We start from the raw sequence: 9,137 nt of genomic DNA, 5'->3' as shown, positions 1-9,137 counted from the left end.
CCACACTTCTTATTTTTAATCAATCAACTGTGGATCATCTCATATAAATATCACAATTATAACATTACATAATATAAATATTACAAACAATTATAAAATAGATAAAATTGTCAGTCAAAGTTTCCATGGTTCTATTTCTAGAAATAAATGAAAAATCAAATTACATAAATTTTCACCATAAGACATTCCTTGGGTCTTCAACTACCATCACATCTTTTCCTCATCATGGACTCCTTTTGAAAAAAAATTACATCCAAGTCTTATTTCCATTTCTGGCTCATAAGAATTTTATAAATTTTAAGAAAATATCCCTACATGGAGATGATAGTCCATAGTCTATTTCCTAAGAATCTCATCTTCGACAAAAAAACAATTATATAACTAATATATAATATCCCATTCATTCTCGATATAACTCAAAACATGCATAAGATCTAAAGAATGTCACTTTCTATGTAATCAAATCCTTCAAAAAGAAGAGAAATTTATTTTGATTATCTGTTTTTACTTATAGATAGAACAAAACCTGGCTTTAATACCAATTGCTGGAAAAAAATGAGTTCGAAAAATGCAACGGAAAATAAATTTAGGGAAAAACCATAGTTTTAATTTTTTTACCAAAACAAGATCTTTGTTGTGATATATATAGTACTAAACACTTAATCAAAATTGTACCTTTTCGATTCATCTAGGATGAACGCTTCAACCGAGTAGTCTTCTCCGCTATCCTCAACCTCACGTTTGTCGAGTGTGGGCTCGCTTCGAATTAGAAAATTTTCACAAAAATTATCAGTGTGGTAATTTTGCAATTTCTATAAAGTTTTGGGTCAAGTTGTAAATTAGAAAAATATCTCTAGAAATTTTCTGAAATAATCTCTTCAGAGAATTTTCTCTCTACAATTTTCACTTGTATTCAAGTGTGTATAAATAATAACTCAAGGCTCTCTTTATATAGGAAGAGTTTAGAGAGTTCAATTATGATTAAACTTAATCACTTTAATACTAAATTAATATAATATTTATCAAGATAAATATTAGATTAAATTTAATATTAGATCTTATTAAAATAATAAAATGTTTATCTACAAGATAAACATTAAATTAAATTTAATATTAAGATAATCATTTTAATATTAAATTAATAAAGTACTATTAAGATAAGTATTAAATTTAATTTAATATTAAACTATTAAAATAATATTATTTTTGGAATAATTAATCTGAAATAAAATTCTCCGGCAAAATCCCAGTAGGAGTGTAACTCTTCCACTGCTCAACCACTGATTAACAACCACCACAAGCCATCAGGACAACGCTGTCGCAGCTATTGGCACCGCCATGTCTGGCGGTGCAGGTGCGACACCCTTACCACACCTCGAGCCAGTTTGGCTATTGCCGGTTCGATCTGGGTCAATGACAAAATGACCAGTTCGGTTCAGCCACCTATTGGACCGTCGGTCTGGTTTCACATACCGAGCCAGTTTTGACCAGTTTTTGGGTCTTGGTCTCAGTTTTTGGCTCCTGGGCCCAATTTACAATCTTAGGTCTAATTTTCAAATTCAATTACCCATTTGACTAATTGTCTGACTTGAAAATTAAGTTCCAAAAATATCATATTAATTTTACTTAATCAAAATTAATTTTTCCAAAAATCACTTAGATTTTTCGAATTAATTTTTCAAGAAAATTATTTAATCAAATTCTCTACTTGAGTAATTCTTACGACCGCCTAATTTAATTCCACGTCGAACAAATTGATTCAACTAAATTATTCCTAAAGTCGTAGAATTTTCTTCTAATTCAAATACAGTCTAATTAAGCTTTTGTTGAGCTAGCGAAGGGACCAATCAGGCATACACATTAGGCTCTACTGATTGCAATTATGTCAGAAGCATCGTTTCGATAATTTGCAATCACTTAATCATGGAGTTAGTCTATAAGAAGTACCATGATTGAAAACTCCTTATTGTATACTTTTTACGAAAGCAATTCATCCAACTGTTTTGTCCAATGACCTCGTCATGTGTGTTACCCTCATATGATATCATTTACTCATTTGACTTAAAGTCGTTCACTCAATAAAATCTTATTTTATCTCATTGTCAACATTGTGTCTTCTTAATGATTAATATGATTGTTGTCAACAAATAGCTGTGATAAATTACTCATTTCAGAACAAGTAACCCGTGGCCATGTTTCATTTTTATCAATTCACACAATGTCAATGAGAGGATATCATTAATTTCTTAATTGAGCTATACATTCGACTGTTGCTAGTAAAGTGGTGCTATGCCCAAGTCATGTACCCACCATACCGACTATGGGCTTGATCATGTTTTGAGAATAAGCCTCCACTTATATCAAAGCACGTGAGATGTATACGAATGGTTAGTGACTAACTTAGGATTTAGATAAATCACACCATGAACGTCACAAGTGAATTAATTCTTAAACGGATTCAGAATTAATTCATTATGGGTCCAGTTCTACCAATAAATACATCTTTGTCTCTACTCAATGAACCAACTGCTCTGATAATGAAAACTAGCCATCTCACCAATTAGAATTGTAGACGGCATAATAATCCTTCTCAGTATTTGAATCAAATGCTCACTTCGATTTTTTTACGAGATTACTGACTTATTTAGATTATCTACTGAAGTAAGTTACCTTTCTCGCAATGTAAGCGTTCTTTACACTGCCACTTATCTTCAATTTGAACTTTAGACAATCAATGAGCTAATATTTGTTTGTCATAATTTCCTTATGCATACAAAATATAAAACACATAAATACAAAAAATATAATAGTGAAATGTGAAACTAACTTTATTTATTTATTCATCGTTCAAATAAATAAAAAACGGTTATATATTTACTACAATATAGGCACATTTACCAAGAATGGGAATAAAGCAAAGGTGTGTCTGGATAGATAGGGAGAAAAAGACATAAATATGAAAGACCTTGTGTTCAATGATGCTCTTCCATATGACGCTACAGTTTCTAATCAGTTAGTAGAGGATATATCTAGATGGACCGAGAACTTGCTTTGATCATTTCTAGATCAATATTATGGATTGTATTTGTCTATTCTACTAATGCTATAACACCCCTTACCCATATTCGACGCCAGAATAGGGTACGAGGCATTACCGGACTTAAACACAATCAAACATATATTTTCGAGCCATAAATTTTTGTCCAAATCAAAACTTTTTGCATTTAATCATAAAGTCCCTAATACAAGCCTAAGAGGCCCAAAACATGATTTGGAAATGGTTCGAGATTAAACAGAGAACTATAGAAAATTTTGCAACACTTAGAAAATTTTTGCCCTAAACAGAGGTCACATGTGTAACAACTCGATTTTGGGCCTAGTCGGAGCAGTGGTTTTGGAACCACTATTTTGGGGCCGAAAAAATTATTTTTAACGATATTTTATGTGTTATAGCATTGTCATATGAGTGCATTAATTTTTTGATGAAATAATTTTAGCGATTTCATACTTAATTGCGAAAAAGGACTAAATCGCGTAAAGGGAAAAAGTTTTGTTTTGCTAGCTAAAGATTTCAAATAGCTATAGAACATTAAATTAGAGTCTTTATTGAGTAAATAGACCATAAATATGTTAGTGGCTGATCAAGGAGACAAAAAAAGGTTGAAAATTCAAAGTTGGTGTGCATTAGGTGACTTATTTGGTAATAAAATAAAACAAAATGAAAAAAAAAATTGTTGTCATCTTTTCTTCTTCCTTCTTCCCCACCAAAAATACCAAAAAAGAGGGGGTTTTGAAAGCTCAAAAATTTCAGCAACTTATATCCCTTACAAGTAAGTGATTTAGATGTCTATTTTTTTAATAATTTTTGTACTTTTAGAACCCTTGTAGCATGAACTAGCTAATGGGGGGACTATTTTGTGAAATGGTTGATAGTCTAGGGATTTGCCATGAAAGGATTTATGTTTTTTGATGAATTTTTATGGAAGAAAATGAGTCTTGGTTGTGTAATAAGCAACTTTTGTGAAAGGATTTTCATGGAAAACACTTAAAAGGGTCATTTTGTAAAAGTTATAAAATAGGTTGTAATTGTGGGAAATAGTGGAAATTTTGGGTTTTCATAACAGTAATAATTGGTCGGTTAGGATTGGCTAATAAGGAAATTCGATAAAAATCAATTTTCGGGCCTAAGGGTAAAATGGTCATTTTGTGAAAGTCTAGGGGCAAAATGGTTATTTTGCCAAAAATGTGAATTTTGATTGTCCAAATTTATTTAGTGATTAAATGAGTGAATTTCATCATGTTAGATCAAGAAAATCGAGATTTGGGCTTAAATTGAGAAAGTGCGTGGTTAAAGACAAAAAGAGAATAATTAGTCGAAATTGCATTTGAGGTAAGTCTGTGTGATTAAATGAGCATGATATTTATGTTGTTGTTATTATACTTGAAAATCTATCTTGCCATGATTGTGTTAAAGTTTATGTTGACGATATTGTATATGAGAAAGTGATATCAAATGTAAATAACATTTATGTGTTGATTGAATGCTTGGAGATTTGATGAAATATGATATTCCATTGAAACGAGTAAGTTGTATGTAAATAATACAACTACATTGTTATTATATGTGTTTAAATTGATATAGCATAAATTGCTTGGTTGTGGAAATGATTATGTATGATAAATATTGAGATAGTAAAATTCCTGTTTGAACCTTAAGAAATAATTCAGATATTCATGCCATGACATTTGGGTTATTTGTGTGCCAGTGTAAGACATGTCTGGGACATGCATCGACCTCGAGATGTAAGCCAGTGTAAGACATGTCTAGGACATGCATCGGCTACGAGATGTGTCAGTGTAAGACCATGTCTAGGACATGGTTTCAACACGGATATGTGAGAGCTAGTGTAAGACCATGTCTGGGACCTGACATCGACTTGATGGATGAGCCAGTGTAAGACCATGTCCGGGACATGGCATCGACATTATACCCTGTGTCTGAGGCTTAGTGAATATCCGATAGCTTTTCGAATGGTTCAACGGTGAGAGTTACGGTTTAAGCTAAATGAGAAAGGTTATGACCATATTGTGAGTGGTACAGGTACTTACATGAAATTGATGAGATGTGAATTCAATTCATGTTATATGATTAGTAAGGAATGAATATGAGCATGTTGAGTAACACAAGTATGTATGCCAAGCTCATGAGAAATGATTTCAGTTTATGATGCACATTTAGTGAAGATGTAAATAGGTAATTCATGCTTATGAGAATGATTTTGTGATGACTTTATGATTATAGGTCTATACTTATGATGTATGAATACGTAACCTTACCAATGTGGTGAAAATGAATTAATATGGTGTGATAAACATAGTATCGTTAATTGACACTAAAATAGTTTTGGACAGCAGCCATAGTCCGACTTTAAAAATCCACAAAAAAATTTAGAAATTAATTTAGAGGCTGAATAAAATATAAAATTAAAGCCTAATGAGTCTAGTTTCACATAGAAGAAATGGTGTAAGCAAACGAGTTTCATATTATGAAATATTTTAATTGTTATGAGACAGAGTCAGAATAACTTTGAAATCCCTTATTCTGATTTGAGAAAATCATTCAAAATTGTACAAAAATATTTATGAGTTATAATTTATATTCTTATAATTCTTAATGAGACTATTTTCAATAGAAATAGACAGGAACATCATCTGACTCCCGTATTATGAGATAATTATTTTTTAGTGAAGAGGGGTCAGAACTGTCAGATAGCGAAAAAGGGTAACTTTAAGGAATAAACTGTACTAATTTGATTAATCAAAAATTCTGAAAAATTTTATGGTAAGAATATATCTGAGTCTAGTTTCATGGAAAATTAGTAGAACTTAATTTAGAGTTCTGTAGCTCCAGATATAAATAATTTAGTGACTATGACTTGAGAAAACAGCTTGACTGGAACATAAGTTAAAATGCAAATAAGGTTGTATTACAATGAGAAGCAAGTTGATAAATTGCTTATTATTTTCATACGGTCTTACTAACTATAAAGCTTACTCCCTTTCTTTCCTTTCCTTTAGTCTTTTCAGGTTAGCTCAAGGTTGGAGATGTCGGAGGCAACATCACACTATAAAGCCGTTACTTTTAGAATAATGAAGTATATATTAAAAATTTCAAGTGAGTGGCATGTATAGGGATCTAGTTGGTTGACATGTATTATTTTTCTTTGGCCAAATGTGTTGGCTTATATTGAGTTATATGTATATGGCCATGAGATATGGTTCATATTGATTTTGGCTTGTAAGCCTAGCTATTCATGTCATGTATAATGTTTATAAGGTAATTATGTTTGTTTGTCATGCATGGTTAGTAATATGACATGTGTGTTAGATGTATGCTTTATGACCAATTGAGGTGGTCATAGCCATATAGTAATCACACGTTATAAACAAAACGTGATAATGATTAAACTGGAGTGCTTGATGGATAATTTGGTAACCATAGTATAATGGTAAAAGTGGTCATCAAAATGACAAGTCTTATGAATGTGAAATAAGGAATCTAGACTCGGTATTGCATGAGTAGATGCATTACTTGTAAGAAAACATGTTAATGTTAAGGATATGTCTTAAGAAAGAGTGTTTAATCACTAAAATGATGCCATGATTTGCAATTTTGATGTGGATAAGGTTGTAAGAGATTATGGGTAACATGAAGGCTTGGAAAATAGCCTAAGTGTTGGCCACATGGGCTGAGACACGGTCGTGCATCTCAATTATGTGAGGGACACGACCTGGAGACACGGCATGTAGCCCGGCCGTATGGTTCGATGTGCATACTGACGTCATAAATAGAGAGTTACACAGCCTGAGGACACGGGTGTGCCAAAGGCACACGGGCGTGTCCCTATGTCTATACGAGCGTGTGACCCTGTTTCATGGGAAACTTTTTAAGTTTTGCTGAAACTTCTCAAAGTTCTTGGTTAAGTCCTAAATCGATTCTGATGAATGTTTTGGGCTTCGTAGACCCAAATAAGGGACGACATGCATGTGTTTGAAAGGTTTTGAATTAAAAGAGATTTTATGGCCCGATTTTTGCATGAATGTGTATGTTTAAGTTCGGTAATGCCTCTTACCCTGTTCCGGCATCGAACATGGATAAGGGGTGTTACAACATGCCCGTATGGATAAGGGACACACCAGTGTAGGTAGGTCATGTGGTCAAACACGCCCGTGTCCTTAACCCGTGTAACTCTCTATTTGTCACCCAAGAACAAATTGAAGACACACGGCCAAGTCACATGCCCATGTGCTAGACCATGTGGTCGATTTAAAAATAGATGCAGACTTCACACACCCAGGACACAGGCCCATGCCTGAGGGCGGGTCATCCACATGGCTGAGAAACACGCACGTGTCTCTACCCGTATGCTTAATTTTGAGCATTCTATTTCTCAAAATTAAGGTGCAAGGGACACACGGCCTAAACACATGCCCGTAGGGCAAGGCGTGTGTCATACACGGCCTAGACACACGCCTGTGTGTCTACCCGTGTGGACAAAAATAAGGCTATTTACCAAGTCATTTTTCCACCCTTTAAGGCACACACCTACACAACACAACATAGCATCAATATCAACCACAACCAAGATATCTACACGTCAATTACATGCTACCATCTATTATATGCAAACATCACATACCCATCAACTCAAATCATGCAAGTTTCCACATTCATGAAGGGCATCATCATATAAATTGCTTAAACCAATAGTAGCCAATTTCAAATGGCCTTATACAAAATGAACTTTCAACCAATATAAGCCAACACGTTTAGCCATATCAATTATGACACATAACAAAATAACTGAGTCCCCTATACATGCCATAACTCAAAATGTTGAAATCATTGGTACCAAAATAATTGTTAATAGTGTGAGTGGATCTCTGACAGTCTCTGAATCTTGAGCTAGCTTGGTGACACAATAAGACAAGAGAAAGGAAGGAGAGTAAGCTATAAAGCTTAGTAAGTTCCCATGCAAATAATAAGCATTATAATCGCATATTTACATACAATTAACAAGATGAAAATTAGTATGAATGTTATTAAAATCTTACAGTTATAACTTACTCAATCCCAACCTTACCAAGGTTTCATCACATATCGAGCTCATTATGTATGAGTTTTATGTACATACCTATACCAAGTCGCAACATAACCATAGTTTTTCACAACTTTGACATTCCCATTGAGCACTCAGAATATTAAAGGATACTCGAAAATTTTTCACATAAGTGCCATATATGTAGCCAAAGCTACGTCATATCTCATAAAAGATATAGGCTCGTCTCTGAACTATTCACGGGTCTGCTCACACAAGCTGTCAGTCAGGACATAGCTACACAATGCTACTCACACAAGCTATCAGGTACCCATAACTCACGCCAGACTACCCAACCACTGGTAGGACGTACGAGACTAGCACCCGAATCACATAAACACATGGGTTCTTAGTGACATGTCACTCGTATCCTATTCTATTCTTAAGGCTTAACCAGGAATTCACACTTATCGTAACTTTGTCGAATATGTCCAAAGATTCAATCACAATTCATACAATATTAAAGCATTTAAAACATAAATATAACAATGTATTATTTACATACAAACTAACCTCGGTAAAAAATAGTAAAATTTGACATAATCGTCAAACACTTTGTTTTTCCCTCGATCTAGATCTGAACCTCGTTTTTCTTGATCTATAATGACAAATTTAACTCACTTAATACACACATTGTTCAATTCAATCTAAAATTCATATTATGGTAAAATTATATTTTCCCCCTAATGTTTGACATTTTTACAATTTGGTCCTTATGCTCGTAAAATGATTTTCATCCAATTTTTTCATTACTGGAGCCTAGTCGAACCATTTTCATACTTATATCAACTCACATTTTCCACTTAATCACACTTTGGCTTGATTTTTTTCTTTTTAATTCATTTAATTACCAAATAACCAAAATGTCATTTTCTTAAAACACTAAAATTTCTCTTACTTCATGTCTATTTTTGTCCACTAACTTAACAAATGGTCTAATTATCATCTAAGGACCTTCAATTTAAAATTTCATAGCAA

The sequence above is a fragment of the Gossypium hirsutum genome, chromosome A12, assembly GCF_007990345.1.
Source record: "Gossypium hirsutum isolate 1008001.06 chromosome A12, Gossypium_hirsutum_v2.1, whole genome shotgun sequence".
Lineage (NCBI taxonomy): Eukaryota > Viridiplantae > Streptophyta > Magnoliopsida > Malvales > Malvaceae > Gossypium > Gossypium hirsutum.
This window is presented reverse-complemented; position numbering follows the sequence as displayed.